Raw genomic sequence first — 16,658 nt, forward strand, 5'->3', positions numbered from 1 at the left:
CAATCTTTATAAGCCTAATTGGGGACAGTATACCAAACATCACACTACCATTCACCTATATATTGCTCTAGGTCCCTGTATGCCATGTCTCTCTGCATGCTCTGTAGGTTGTTATATACTCTATACACTCCCATTAGTTGCATATCCTCACACAGGTCACATTGCATGCTCACCATCTCAACCATTTTGCATGTATCAGTTGTCTATGCCTGCATCATTGACCTGAACATCTGTTTATTGATGCCAAGTGTGGTACCCAGGTCCAAAAGACCTGTATTCATAATGGTGATGGCCACCAGCAGCTTGTCTACTAAATGAGTGCAAACATATCAGTGGCAGTGCAAATGATGGATGTCATCCATGGTGGTTACTCCAGTGCAGCCTGGGTAGAGCCCACACTGATAGGATATCCAATGTTAAACACCTTACCCAGTCTATGGACACTCCCATCCCTCTCTGTCAGCACCTCAGATGCCTGAGCTGTTAATTGAACCCAGGTCACTTGGGCCATAGTTACGGCTATACCCCTCTACACCACATTACAGGCACTTTGAGTGAATATACTTCAGATGTCTCACTATGATCCAATGAATGAAAGAAAAATAATAGCATACAAGGTATTTAAACTTACCCCTCCCACGCCTGTTAACTGCATGTGTTTTTGTTACATAGTTTGACTCGGTCCCTTGGTAAAAAGATGTATGATTTGCTGGTAAATCAATGAAGATTAAACTCAGCAGGTAATGCCAGACATTAGAGCTTCATACTTCTTACTTCTGCTTATACTCCTACTCAGTATCTAAACTTTGGAATGACTTACCATCAGACATTAGAGCAACATCTAACAACAAACATTTCAAACTCACAATAAAGGAACACCTCTTAGAAACAAACATCTGCCCCTCTTTTAAGTAAACCTACATACATTCATTCCCAGTCCACCTCACCTCCACCCGTCCTTTCACTCCCTACATCCTTTTTTCTTTCCTTCCTTCCTCCTCTACACTCCCCTCCTCTCATCTTCAAACTACCCCTTTTTTTCCTTGACTAACTCCAAATCCCACTAATTTGCTCATCCCAGTTTCACATTTGCATTATTTTACCTTTACTCTGCAAAGGTCTAGCTACACATTACCTAAATAACATCGAAAGCATCCACCTCAGCTACATTAACTCCATTTAAAATCATGCCACTAATCTTCCAACTCTTCAAATTAGAGAAACCAACTTTGCTGCTAATCTCAGATATTGGAACCTAACTGCTTTTATACCATCCAAGCTACCTTGTAACTCTGCAAACTATTCACCTACATGTAAATTAAATAACCTTGTTATCTACGCTAGTCAAATGAGTTCTTTGTAATTCTCAAATGAATATGTAAAAAAATGCTTTACTTTGTATTTCAAGTCAGAATATTTACTTTGTGTTTCTCTAATGTAAATGTAAATCAAATGACCATTGTACTTTTGCTTTGTCAAATATTTGACCATATATGTTATTAATTGTACTAATTTGTGGAACTTTTCTCCCCAGGCGTCCTCTGAAAATGGGTTCCTGACCCAGTCAGACTTTCCTGGTCAACAAATGCCGAATAAATAAATAAATAAACAAACAAAAATAAATAAATTATTGTTTATAATATGTGGAATGTTTAGCTACCTTTTGCATTTAAAATGCACTGACTCTGTTACTCTCTTACTCTGTCTTTCTCATTTTTATGCACAGACACACATGCATGTAGGCACACACATACACACACACACACACACACACACACACACACACACACACACACACACACACACACACACACAAACTCACACTCGCATGCACTCACACACATTAGTTTTTTTTTTTTTTTTTTTTATTGTACGCTGACTAAACGGCAAAACCAAGTTTAGCGAGGGTAAAAGCTGCCAGCTATTTTTTTGTCTGAGCTTCATGGCACCCATGAAGTGACAGACTTGTTTTTCACTGGGCATAACCTGAACTTTAATACCCTGCTGGACAACATTCATTCTCAACTTAGGGTAAAGATGTACTCACTACCCATTCTCTATATAAAAATAGCATACAATAGGCATTGCTTGAAAATATGTCTTATTCCCCCATCCTTTGCTACACAGATTGGTACAGGACACATATGTGAATAACATGCTCACAGACATACCTTGTGGTACAGGTTGCCACAGTCACATTCCCAATACTGGAGACAGATATATTCTGCTGAATAACCACTTTTTCACATTTGAGCTGGTATATATCTTGAAATGTAAATGCTATTAATAGTCTGATGCATCACCTACAGACTCTCAGACAGTTACCTCTAGCCCAGTTCCCGTATCTGAGTCAGTACCATGAAGGAGGGTTCACTCATCTGCTCCAGTTATGGTTTCTAGGAACTCTTCTACCTCTGTGAACCACATCTGTGTTAGTGGTCCATTTCCTGTGATGGACCTGCCCCCATGTATCTCAACTGTATTTAATTGGCAGGGATGCCCCTATGTGTGGTTCAGAATTTTGATCCATTTCTCCAAGAATTTAACATTTTTGACAGGATCTAAGTTAATAGTACCATTATTTTTAAAATGTCCTTAATCTGGGGGCTTTTTACATAATTATATTTGCTTTGTAATAATTCTGGTGGTAAAATGATGAGAACTATGCCTATCCCTGGCAATGTTTTTGTACTTTGGTCTTGGCATACATTATCATTTAAGACATCCTGCAAGGCACTTGAAAGACTTTTCAGTTATGACCACCCACAGCACTGATACCTTGTATCACTCCCTGCCACATCAGTTCCCAGATAGTTTTGTCAGTTTTAGGGTTTTTCAGAATGTGCATGCAGTATGTGCATGGGGTCTGTAGTAACACATCTATGTCCAGTCTAGTGAAATGTACATCTGTTGTCTTTCTCTTGGACCCATAGCAAAATGTTTACAGCTCTGGTTTATACATGTTATTCATGTGTGCATGAATGTGTGCACGTGCGATACAGTGTGTGTGTGTGTGTGTGTGTGTGTGTGTGTGTGTGTGTGTGTGTGTGTGTGTGTGTGTGTGTGTGTAAGCAAAAGACTGCCCTTGGCTGACCCCTATTCTCAGTATCATCCTCCTCTTTTAATTTGGTGTCCACATGCCTGTTATTTTGTGGTGACTACCCTCATCTTGCCCCACACTGAAAGCAGCAATGAGTATGTTGACACTATCCACCTTCTTGTATCACTTTACTGATGGCCGGTACTGTTGTACACATCTTGTGTCTCACACCTCTCTCTCTCTCTCTCTCTCTATACACATGACCATTTCTTGACCTATGTAAAGGAGCCATGGTTCCCCTGTTACGTATCTTGATCTGTGTCCATAGGCCACAGTGTGCCATCATGGGACATTAGCCTGTCATGCCCTTATGCTATGTTTTACTGCAAAGGTCCATTAGCAGTCATCCTTTATTCTTTCACTATTCTTATACAGAGTACAATGTCATTCAAGCTAAATTCCTATTCCTGGCTTGCTCTTTTTAATGTGGTGCCCCACAATATACTAACCACTGCTCTTGCCATGCTAAAATGAGCCTCATACCACAATGCTAATGTCATAATGCATTGAACTAGGACACTCAGGCAGCACTACCATGCTCATCCCTGCTCATCCTCAGGTTAATAGGTTATGTGCACAATGCACATCATGTTGGTGCATGGAGAATGCGAATGTCATACTGCTGCTGGTTTGTACTGGTGATACTTTTGGTTGTGCACCTTTGCTGCCGGGCAATGTGTAGCCATATGCACAAGTCTAATATTTTGCTCTAAATGAAGATTTTTGTAGTGTGGACATGCTCTTTTTATGTGTGGTGTTCAGCAGACTTCTGGTCTTTATGTATCACTGTGCAGAGACTATCAGGTGTAACTGCTGGACCATATTGATTTCCCTTATAGGTTCATAGGCATTTTCTAGGTTAACAACCTCAAGGAGTTTTTTAAGCCTTGCCATGTATCTCAAATCTTTGACAAGTAGGGGTTTGGGAGATGAAACATTTACAGGCTGTCTGTGTCCATTAGAGACATAGGTGTGAAACCAGGGATAAATGTCCTGTTCACCATCCATTTATCCAAGTTAACACTTGAATTGGGTTAGGGAGGAACCCTACTTCTCATGGATGGAGAGCCTGTTCCACAGAATGGGTAGTCTCTGGGATACATACCTGTCTCTCCAGGTGTTCCTTTGTATATCACAGGCAAGGTTTAAGTTTTTAGAATGGGTAATTCCTGTGCTGTTTGTTTTGTAGATATGCAGGAGGTCCATCACAGTAGGGTCTAACAATGCCTTGTATGCCAGGTATAAATTTCCCCTCAACAGCTGTAGAAGACAGAATACAGGGATAGGGCCTTGAGGCAGTCTGGGTAGGACATGTTACTTATGGCCTGTATTCTTTTAGAAAGGAACCTCTGTGGGCATTCAAGTTGTTGGATATGACTGTTTAGCTACATACCAAGGGAAGGCAGTGTACTCAATGATAGGTCTGATAAATGATGAATACAGTGGAGCAAGGACTTCCTTGGACCTACTGTAGTTGTCATACCTTTAATTGCACAACATGGAATTATTTACTCACTACTGCATGATGGTCAAAGGTGAGATTACTGTCTATGTGTGTCCACAAGTCCCTGACTACTGGGCCCACTCTTTGGGGAGTGTTGTCAATATGATAGTTACTAGGGATACATGATTTCATGAAGGATACTATTATGCATTTCTTGGCATTTAGTTTTAGTCCATGGCTCTGACACCAGTAGTTTATCTGTGTCAGTCCACTCTGGAGAACATTTATGTCAGTGTGGGAATCAAAGATAGCTCATAATTTGCAATCATCTGCAAATTTAGTCAGTCAGAGGCCACTGACATTGGCTTTGACTTTAGAGAAGTAAATACCAAAATTGAGCAGTCCCAGAACCGATCCCTGAAGGGCTCCACTTGTGACTGACTTTTTGTAGAAGTTTTTTGTTTAGACTTCCAGCATTGAGAAGTAAGAACATTAGATTTTCTTAGTTTTGATTTCCTATGTTCAATTTGGCATTGCCTAAAAAAGGCATTATGGGGGAGGACAATGTTTTAGCTAATATTCAAAAGCCTAGAGGAGAGAGGTGCAGATCATCCCTGGCAAAGCAGCATGGTCTGTTGACCATCTCCTTCCATGCTGACAAATATTTCACTTCCTTATATAATGTTGATGCCTGGAACCAGTTTACCAGGGTAGTGAGTGATAGCACCAGCATCACCTACTCAGGCAAGCAATGCAGACATCACTGTAGTGATCTGCAGAGGCACCATCCCACCCTGCTCCACCCAGTTTTGTCATGTTTTTTATTTATGGATATTACCTTTTAATTGCCTTGCCTTCTGTTGAGATGGTGGCATTCTCTGTCTTATTTTAGTGCAGCTTAGGAGATAGACTTCAATAAACAGGACTATCCATGGAGCTCAGAAAGGCTGTCCAGGTGATGGGATAGGTAAACTATGTCCATATTTCACATGAGTAATGCAAATTTTTTTGTCACAGACATGTATACAAATGTGTTGTATTTGTTAACTTTTTATTTTTGTCTGCTATCATACAGGTTTGGCTAAGGTACTAGATTTACTTCTGTGGTGGCCACGAGGGTCTGCTATAGCCAACATGTCTGTAGGTGGGTCATCAGCTGTCACCAGGTCTGCTTCTCAGAAAAAGGTGGAGGTCAGTGTTGTAGCTATGAGATATTTCACTGTCTGTGTGAATGCCCATAGCCCTGGGCACAGTACTTTCCTGTACTTGCCATGATGGCCACATGACCACCAATAACATTGGCCTTTTCACTACAGTTCAGTATCATGGCTACAGACAGTAACATTGCAGCTGTAATTTACTATGCAGTCCTTCTGCTAGAATAACGGTGGTTTACTTTTCCTACAACCTAGCTAATCAGCACCAAGCCACTCATACTATGGCATCTTTGGTATTTAGAGCTGTCTCACACTGTTGCAAGTCTCTCCATATATCAGTTCAGCATTTTAAGGCTACTTAAAGTACTTTTGTCATATAAACAGTATATGTTTAGCATTATATATGTGGAATTTGGATGCAGGTATGCTTATTTGGCTTATATTTGCCAATTATTTTATCAGAATAACAACTTTAGAAGAGGGTGTGACAACAAATGCATTTCTGTTTGTCATTGGGCAACACAGTTAAATAATATGAGGATGGATATACATAGAGGATGGATATACATAGTGCAAAAAACGCATAGTATATAAGTGATTTAAAATACTAAATTAACAGAAAAGCATTAATACCATGTGTTTTTTCAATTAGTTTTGGCTTGTTGTTTACATAGCAATCAAATAATGAAAGCCGGTATTAGTCTAGATGCCATATTTTGAACATCCTTATTTGCTTAACATCTGATTAGACTGAAGAAAGGGGACTGCCATGCAGTAACCTTACTTTTGTTTCATGAGGCAAGACCTCCCCTATTATCACAGTGACTCCGCTGGCAACTTGTGTTTGATATGCAGATTGAGCAACAGATGGTGAACTGAAGGAAAGGCTAAGAGTTGAGCAGCTCCAATATACAAACATGGGAAAGAAACATGGGAAAGAATTATGATTCATGCAGCTAGAAATAATTGTGGTGTTATCTATTAATGGTCATAAGTATGCAACCCAGACAATAAGGATTCATGTAAGGAATGCATAAACTTGGCATGCACCATTTCTGAGAGCAATGTACTCCTACCCTGTAGGTTGGCTGTGATGAGATAGTCTGAAGATGCACATGGATGGCAAAAATGTGACATATTGCTACATGTACACTGAAAGTATATTATTGACTAGATATACATTGCCCATTTCTAGTATGATTAAGCTGCAGTTAAAAGGGGCAAACAAGAGAAGAGAAAGCAGCTGAACCAGTATAAAAATAATAAGTGGTCTTCAAGAGCCTTCATTCTGTTACATTTCTGGGTTAATGGCAGAGACCTCCAGAAAGAAATATAGCATCAAATAGAATATAAAAACATGTTTATTTATACCAAATTAAAAAGTGAAGTGGCACTCATTGCACGGGCTTGACTAGCTCCCTGTAAGTATCAAAACAGGCTTATCTTATTATTATATAATATTAAATATCGTTTACATTCATAGATGACAGAACAATTTACTCTTTATTTTGTGGAAAACAAAAGATGAATTTTGTTAAGTAAGGATGCTTCAGTTGTGTGGACTTTGCATTGTATACCCTTTCATTAGAGAAAGCTCTATTTCTGATGTGATGATTTGTTTGTGTCTGTGAGAAATATTATGCCGCTCTAGATATAGATAAGCTGTAGGATTCTAGATCTTAGTACTAGGCAACTTAATAGTATAGTCAGTGGGGGAAAACATGTATTTTGATAGCCAGAGGTTGAGGATGGTAAAGTTATTGCCGTGACACTGCCATCAGTAAGGCAGAGAAGCATTGCACCTCCCAGGAACTGGCTATGTTGATAACACGACATGACTGATGAGTTAGATATCAGTGGACTGGCCACAGTGAAATCACTGTCAGTAATTAAGACAAACATTATGTCTTGCATGGAATAATTGCAGGGCAATCACTAAAAGTGAGGCAGGCATGCATTGTGCCATTATTGAACTATGGTGCCATTAAATTCTTATTTATTTCTTAATTATTGAATGTAACTACATCACAGTATGTTAATGATAACATAAGTAGCTGAATTACATGCTAATTAACCAATCCTAAATGGCAGAGCTTTTCAGGAAGCTATAAAGCAATCTTGTGCACTCAATGTAGCCATTTGCACTGAAATCCAAAACTCTTTGGATTACAGCCATGATTGCACTTAGAAAAAAAAAAGATTTTAACAATGGCTACTGCCATCATTAACCTGTATATGCAACAGGCTTTAATTCAAGGTGCTGCTGCTTCTGCTGACAGACCTCAACCAAGAAGGAGAGTGTTTAGACTCTGTTTGACTCATCATGAACTTCATGTCACAGAAACTGTACAGCGATACCAGTGGACAGGAAAACAATACAGGAAATATGCAATCTCTGCCATCCTCTCTTCAAGCTTCAGGGAAATCTTGGAGAAGCCATCAAAAAAGGTATGTGCAGGATTACATATATTAGCTACACCTACTTTTCAGACATGCACAGGGGATATATTAGTGGTATCACAGGCATCAACTTCCAGAATATCCCATTGATTTCCAAAAACAATACTACGGCATGTAAGGGAGCACATCTGTTTGCTGTGAACTATGCAGTAGAGAGAAAAAAACATGCACAATGTTATGCAATAGCACACTTCTCTAAAGTTTTGGGGCCATAGACTGCATACACCTAGAACAGGGAAGGAGGAATATCACCAGAAAAGGATATCACTCTATAAACTGTCAAGTTGTTTGTAATGCCCAGGAGATCATCTACATTGTCTGTGCAGGTAACCCAGGCAGTTTTCATGACACACATATGACATACCTGTGAACTATATACAAGGTGTGCTAGTGTGAGTTACCACAAAGGCATCTAGTGGGGGATGTAGGTTATGCCCTGGAACCATGGCTCATGACACCCACGAGAAACCCACACAACCCCACTGAACAAAGATAAAACAATGCCCACATTCAAACTAGAAATGTCATTGAATGTTCATAGGTTCATAGGTAGGTACTAGGCTATTGGCCCTAGGGCCTATATAAGCCTAGCCAAATGGTACCCTGGCTTTTGCCACCCAAGAAAATTATTTTCCTGTGCCCCTGTCAAGCAGAGCCACAGAAGTGATCCCCGGGGTGAATTTCCTATCTCCCATCCAATCATCAAGAATTTTTTGAAGAGTGTTAATGAGGAGCTTTGTTTGATATAGATAGGTAGTTTGTTCCAGAGTATGGGGAGTCTCTGAGACAGGAATCTATCCCTCCAGCATGTTCTGTTTATTGTGGTGATAAGGTTTAGGTCACTAGAGCGTGTAGCTCGGAGGGATTGGGATTTCTTTACGTGGAGCATGTCCAACAGCTCTGGGTATGACATAGCTTTGTATGTTAGGCAGAGATCGCCTCTGAGTAGGCGATATGTGACAGAGTAAAGCTGGAATTTTTTGAGATAGTTTGCATAGGGCATCTCTTTGAGGCCGGTAATCCTCTTTGTGAGGTATTTTTGTGACCTTTCCAGTTGTTGTAGATGTCTTGTGAGGTACATACCAAAAGGAGCGCTGTACTCTATAATGGGTCTAATGAGTGATGAGTAGAGGGGAACAATGACCTCTTTTTTCCTGGATGAGAAACCTTTTGTGATGAAGTGTGCCACGTAGAAGGATTTCCTGACTACTGTGGTGATGTGATTATCAAAGGAGAGACTACTGTCCACCTGTATCCCAAGGTCTCTTATCACACTTTCGGTGTTAAGTAGACTACTGCCTATGTGGTAGTTCATGGGTGCAGAGCTTTTACCAAAAGGGATGACAATGCACTTTTTGGCATTGAGCTTGAGGCCATGGCTCTGACACCAGGCATCTGTCTCAGTGAGGCCCTTTTATAGGATATCCACATCATTATGAGATTTGATTATGGCTCCTAGTTTGCAGTCATCTGCGAACTTTGTTAGCCAAAGGCCATCTTCAGAGAAGTAGATAATAAACAGGAGAGTACCTAGGACTGAACCCTCCACTTGTCACTGATCTGAAGTTGGATTTAGAGTCTGCTACTTTCACAGTGTGGGTTCGGTCAGTGAGCCAGTTGGCAACCCATCTTGTGACATAGGGATTTATACCTAGTTTAGTGAGTTTGTCTATAATTCCAGAGTGGGGGATGGTGTTGAAAGCCTTGGCGAGATCTAGATAGGCTGTGTGTACCACCTTACCCTCATCTACAGCCCTGGTGACCACCTCAAAGAAGTCCATCAGGTTTAGAAGACATGATCTGCCCTTTGCAAACCCAAACTGGGTAGGGTCCAGAGTTTGGAGATTACCAATATCATTGTTTATAAGTTCCATGATGATATGCTCCATAGCCATACAGACCAGGCTCGTCAGGCTAATGGGGTGGTAGTTTCCGGGGTCTGTGGTGGATCCCCCTTTGCTTTGTGGAGTGGGATAACCGTTGCTGTGCGCCATTCAGTGGGCACAAAGCCTGAGGTGAGGCTATGATTGAACATGGTACTTAGGTGTGGTGCCAGTTCGTTCTGTAGCTCATGTAGAACGCAGCCTGGTATGTTGTCAGGTCCCATGGATGCTGTGTTCTTGGCTTTGGAGAGTGTATTTTTTACCTGTGCAGCCATGATTACAGGTACTTTGAATTCTTCCGGTATAGAGATGGGCCCTTTAGGGGATGAGAGAGGGGTAAAGTTAGCATTGAACCTATCTGCCAGGATGATGGCAATATCCATTGGTTCTATATATTTAGTGCTATTGTGCTGTAACTCAGAGCAGATCTGAGTGTTGCCATTGAGATTCTTGACATAGCTATAGAATTCTTTGTGGTTGTGTTTAGAATCAGTGGTGATTTTGTTTTCATAACTGGCTTTGGAGTATTTTATGAGGGATCTCAGCTTCTTACTGAGGCTGACCATGGAGTTCCTCCAATCATGGGATTTTACTCTTTTTTGCAACAGTTTCTTTCTTCTATTGTAGAGTTTGTTTATAGCAGGGGACCACCAGACTGGCTTCCTTTTTTTGGAGGATAGCATCTTGGTTCTGTTAGGGATTGCATGATCCATGCACTTGTGTAAGTGCTTATAAAGTGCAATTGTATAGGATTCAGCAGTCATATCTCTATTGTCCGTCAGCATGGGTGTCGTGAAGTTTGCCACTTCTGTCTTAAGAAGCGTGAAGTTGGCTTTGGAGAAATATTTTACAGTTGTTTCCCTAATGGGGGGTGGGGCTGGGATGTGGATGTCTAGGGTGATTTGCTTGTGGTCAGAACTGACCAACGAGGAATTGATCTCTGGTGTGGAACACCGTTGCCCATGTTGGTAATGACCAGGTCTAGGATATTGCTGCCCCTGGTGGGGGTGTGGATAAGTTGATCCAAGGCATTGGAATTTATGAATTCCAGAAAATGTTGAGCACAACAGTTGGTACATGAGTAGTTTTCCCAGTTAATGGTGGGGTAGTTGAAATCACCCATTATTAGGGTGTTAGGTTGTACCCTAATATTTTCCAGTGTATCAAGAAATGAGGAGTGGGAATCCTGGGGCATGGTGGGGGATCTGTAGCAAGCTACAATTTGCATTGCAGTCTTGCCCAAAGTTAGTTGCACTTAGATAATCTCAGATGCATTATGCTGAAGAATTAGCCTGGAGATGTATATTCAGCTTACTCAAATCAAGGATCCAGTGTCTAGACTCCTCAGAAGGTGCCCTGCATTACGACCCAGCCATCTCTGCCAAAATACTTACAGTCTGTTCAATGCTGCACAATATTATTCTCAGCTTCAACAAGAACAACTAGGGGTATTACCACAGTTCCCAGGACCACAGGCAGGACCAACAGCTCCAGCAGATGCATACGGGGAGACAAAGTGAAAACCACCAGCTGCAGATGCTGCCGGCAGATGTAAAAGTGCACACTATCACATGACTGGCTAACAGACAAATGATAGCACATAACTCTGAATACATAGAAGAAAGGAAAACAGCCTTAGCACATACAAATATTAAAAATGATGCACAACCTTTATTTAACCATGTAGTGGTTGTATTTGTTTAGCATCAGGCACAGACACACACCCCAGAGGAAAGTTTTCACATCTGCATTATTACCAAGGTAACTTGTATAGAAGAAGCAATACAGTTGTATAAACAATTACTGTATCATGCAATTTATTATGTGCTCCTAAGTTAATACATGCCCCAGGTGTAGCAATACCTTATGACTGATATTTGCAATACACAGCTATGGATTTTGTTCACTAATTTGTATCAAGCCTTTAATTTGGCCACTGTATACAACCCAGTGAGCAGGTCAAGTGTAGCATCATTTGCACAAGATTAACAGTAAGCACGACTTAAACATTTACTTTGATTGCATGAGTAACAACAGTAACACAAATACAGTGAGGGTCAACAATTGCAGAAGCAAAACAAAACAACTTATTATGAACTATGAATAAAAAGTATTTATTCTATGATACAGTTTCATTAAATTAAGGTTCTGACTGAGTAAGCTAGCATTAGCTGTCCACTCTGTGCATCAGACATATATGCAACCCAAAGTCACAAAGAAATGTGCAAAGGACAGGGTACAGTCATCATCCCTAGCACAAGGTGGGGTGGGGGAATAGGAGAGCAAACCTGACACTAATGAAGTGAGTGTGTGCAATTAAAACAAAAATGTATTCCTTAAGTATCCAGTTTGCCGGTCCAGTAGCAAGTTATGTATAGCAGTCAGCAGTAGTGCTTAGATACGTAGAATGTCTAAGTGTGAGGTGGTATGGGCAAGTATTTTTTGAATGTGAATGTAATCAAGCACTGTTAGCACTACATCCTTGACTCTTGGACAGGTGGAAGAAATGCAGGGTAGACTAGTAAGTTCAGTGCTATCTCCCCCAACCATGCAAGAAGTTGCACTGCTAGTTCCATGGTCTTGGCTAGAATTTGGGGTATTACCTGACTGTGATTGATGTCTGCTGGACAAGCTGTATCATTATTACATCCAGGACCACATGGCCTACCACATCTGGGTGTGGACACTGCAATCACTGACAGAGTAGTGGAAGTAGTGCCACTATGGTGAAAAGGATCTTGCATGGCCACGTGAATGGCACCCTTCACCAGTAGACATTCCACTACAGACACTGCCCAAGCCATTATGTCATTTATCCTAGCCAAGGAGTTACCCACTTTGTTCAGGCAGTCCCCTATGTTAGAATGTGCAGTGTTTAGTACTCACACTGTCTGTTTTGAGGCTTTTGTGGAATGGTCCTGTGCCTCCATGATGACCCTATACATATGTCGCTTCACAGCTACTGACACACCAACATCAGGAGAAGGTTGGACAGCAGGTCTTCTCCAAGCACCTCTAACAAACCTCTTATATGGCACCTCACTCTAACAATGGCCATAAGGAGAATTAACCAATTCTGCAGCTGAAGTAACCACAGTACCCTGATCAACCTTGTCACCTTTAGTCTGTAAATGCGTAAGCATGCTGAATGTGTCTGAAATAGGAGCAGGAGATGGAGGCACAATGTCAATGTCAGACTGATTCTCTGCACCCCCAGACTACATCTCTTTATCACTGCCATCATCATCAGAGGTTACTGACACTCTGACATCAAGCAGGAGGGGTTCCACAGTCCCACTGGCAGGATCAGTTATGCTAACAAGTAAGATAAAAAAAAAAGAAAGAAAAAAAGGAATGCACAATGATCAAACATATACTATGTAAAACATATCTTACAACTTAGTGTAATGTAATCAAATAACTTTTAATTTATACATACATCTACACTTTGAACATTAATAAGAATACAGAAGGTGCACTTCCCATGTGCAGATGGTCATGCAATAGCAAAACCAGATGCCCCTACATATGAAAAAGAGAGATGAAACAGGGACGATAAGTATCACCAAGCAAATGACAGAAGAAACAGAAGAGAATTGTCTTTACAGCTGCATAATAAGACACTTCTCAAATAAATTGTTATTGTTGGACTGGACTACACCAGCCCACCCCCACCCCACCCCTTTTCCCTCTCTGTCTGTGCCTCTTCTATACCCCACAGGCTTCTCTCTCTCTCTCTCTCTCTCCCTCTCCATATCTCTCTCTCGCTATATCTATAGCTATATATCTATCTGCATATAAATATATACTATACATAACAAATGTGGCAACCAGTGCAACCACCACAGCTGTTATAAAATTAAAACTTTAATACAATAAAACATTCATAAAGATTAGCACTTTCTGATAACTCAGTATCCTTCATCAGATCAAACATTGCATGCAAACAATTCTCTATTTATAAATTTCAACAGTGAATAAAAATCATTGCAATAATATATGCCCCTTTACAGCTGGTTTGAGAGGTAGATTGCTGTTAAGTCCATGTAACTTATCAGCCTGTAAGTTACCTATCCAGTTTATTTCAGCTATTTCATTAATATTGACTAAATCTCCTCTCCTTATATTCTCATTAATGACCTGTATTGCCAAAAATCAAAAGCTGTGACCACTGTTCTCCAATACATGTTTTATCAAAGGATTCTTAGAATCATTTAACCTAATGTCACTCATATGTTTTGAAATGTATTCCTTAAACTGGTGATTAGTCTTGCTAATATAAAAGAAACTGCATAAAACACAACAAGCAGCATAAATAACATTTCTGGTCCTGCGGTCTGCAGCAGAATTGCAGTCTTGTTAGGGATGCATAAATAGGGAATGACATTTGTAAAATAAAGAGACACAAAAAGATACAGGGTTCACATTTTTTATATTGTGTGAGGAAAGATTTATCTTCAGTGTTACCAGTATCACAACCATGCACACCTCTAACTACAAGGTACACAAGACAAAGGTCAGGAATTGTTAAGGTAAACACCTTAACCATTATGTCATCCTCCCACCCTGCTGCTGCACATATTATGTCAGTTGCTACTATGTCACATATTGAGAACAGCTAATGGCTTTGTTATCTTCACAATATACTTTATGTGTGGCACATACTGATAAAAATTTGAACGGTGTCTTATGAGTGCCATGGTTCTAATCCACAGATAGCATTATATGTGTGAACATAATGATGTTTAATGAGAATATGTTCATGTTGAAACAACAAAGATGAAGAAATATCAAAACTATGCATTTTAATGACTTAATTTATAATGTTTTCCCTATATCAGTACCTGTACATTTATTTTTTTTTCTTCCTCATTTACATATGATTTGGCATTGCACAATCTGGACTGGCTGAAGTCTATAATATTGAACTACATTTCACTCCCTATGGTAAAAAGTAAAAAATGTAATTAAGGCTGCCTTCTGAAGAGCAAACAACCCTGGTGATGGTGCACAGCCATCAACACTCTGCATAGTACTCAGTGAAGAAAATGCACCTGGCAGTTAATTTTGACTGTGGTACAAGGTGTAAGTACAGTGAGCTTAGACCAAAAGGATAGCTGATGCAGGCTTTGAATTCAGATGACTGATAATTTTACAGAGGGAAGTCAGAATACATATTTACTCACACTCTGTGATATCATTGTATTGTTGTTTAGAAATTAACTATTCACTGTATTGCTAATAACATGGGAGATGTTATCTGTCCACTTTCACAATAGTTGGCATTAACTGCAAATTTGGTAATGTGTGCAAGACATTACATTTCTGATGTTGCAAAGAGGTGTGAGATGGATGAATGTGTCACTTGACCGCACTTCTTGTTCTGTGCATTGATAGTTATATCCATTAATTGTATTCACTTTCCTGTTAGCTTTTTACTCTGTATGTTCTTTTCTAATGCTTTTTATATTTGCTCTCAGCTCAGCAGTTCACAACCACAGCTCACTGCCTAAGGAAAAAAATTAAAAAATTAATTTAGGCTGCCTTCTATAGCATAAAACAGACTGGTGCTGGTGATGGCCATCAGCACTCTGGATAGTACTTAATCAAGAAAATTTATCTGTTAGTCCATTGAGGAGAAAACTTTAACTTTGGACACAGCACCCTCTGCAATGTATCCTGCTTTTAATGCAAATATCTGCAACAGAATGATAAGGTCACTCTGACAAAAGTGCACTCTCTATCTCCTTAAACTTCAGACTTGCCCTGTGGTCCTTGTGGCTAATACTATCTGCTCTAGAGTGTATAACTAATTAAATAAGAGGTTTAACTCTCACAACAGGAGCTTTTTTCAATGTCAGTTGTATATAGCTTCCTGAACAGTCATGCTCTATCAACTTTCACTAAGGAGAACATTTTAACTTTGGACACAGCTCCCTCTGCAGCTTATCCCATCTAAAACCCAGTGATGAGATCATCCTGACAAAATGCTCTCTCTCCCTTTACAAGTCAGACTTGTCCTGTGACATTTACAGATAATACTGTGTTTTCTCAACTGTATAACTAGACAGATAGGAGTTTCAAATCTCACAGCAGGGAACTTGTGTGGTGGCTTCAATATCAGTTACATATAGCTTCCTGAATGGTTGAGTTTTATCAGCTTCCGCTTGCAGAAGATTTTAACATGGGAGATGATGTCCCTATGCACTTATCCCACTTTTACCACAAACATCTTTGCTTCATCCCACAAATGAGGTCATACAAATTGCAACACAGTCATATAATACAATGACTTCACATACTTGGAGTCTCACAGCTCTGTTAAGACTTTCACTATGGTGCATGTGATTCATACATATTTGTAGTTGGTGGGCTAGCATAGGTTGCTATTCAATTCCAACCAAAGGTAACATTCTATGAATGTATTGACATTACATAAACAACACTGCATGAAGTTATTATTTTCAGTTTTATTGACTTATTACTTTTATTATTAATTTATATAATGTGTGTTTGTGTAGTTTACATTCTGTTCTGGCAGTGTTCACTGTAATGTCTTTTGAACATGCCCAGTATAATTCTGCATTACATGTACTCCATTTATAAACAGAGAC

Source organism: Protopterus annectens, chromosome 2.part1, assembly GCF_019279795.1.
Source record: "Protopterus annectens isolate FY-2018-M chromosome 2.part1, PAN1.0, whole genome shotgun sequence".
In the NCBI taxonomy this organism is placed as follows: Eukaryota; Metazoa; Chordata; order Ceratodontiformes; family Protopteridae; genus Protopterus; species Protopterus annectens.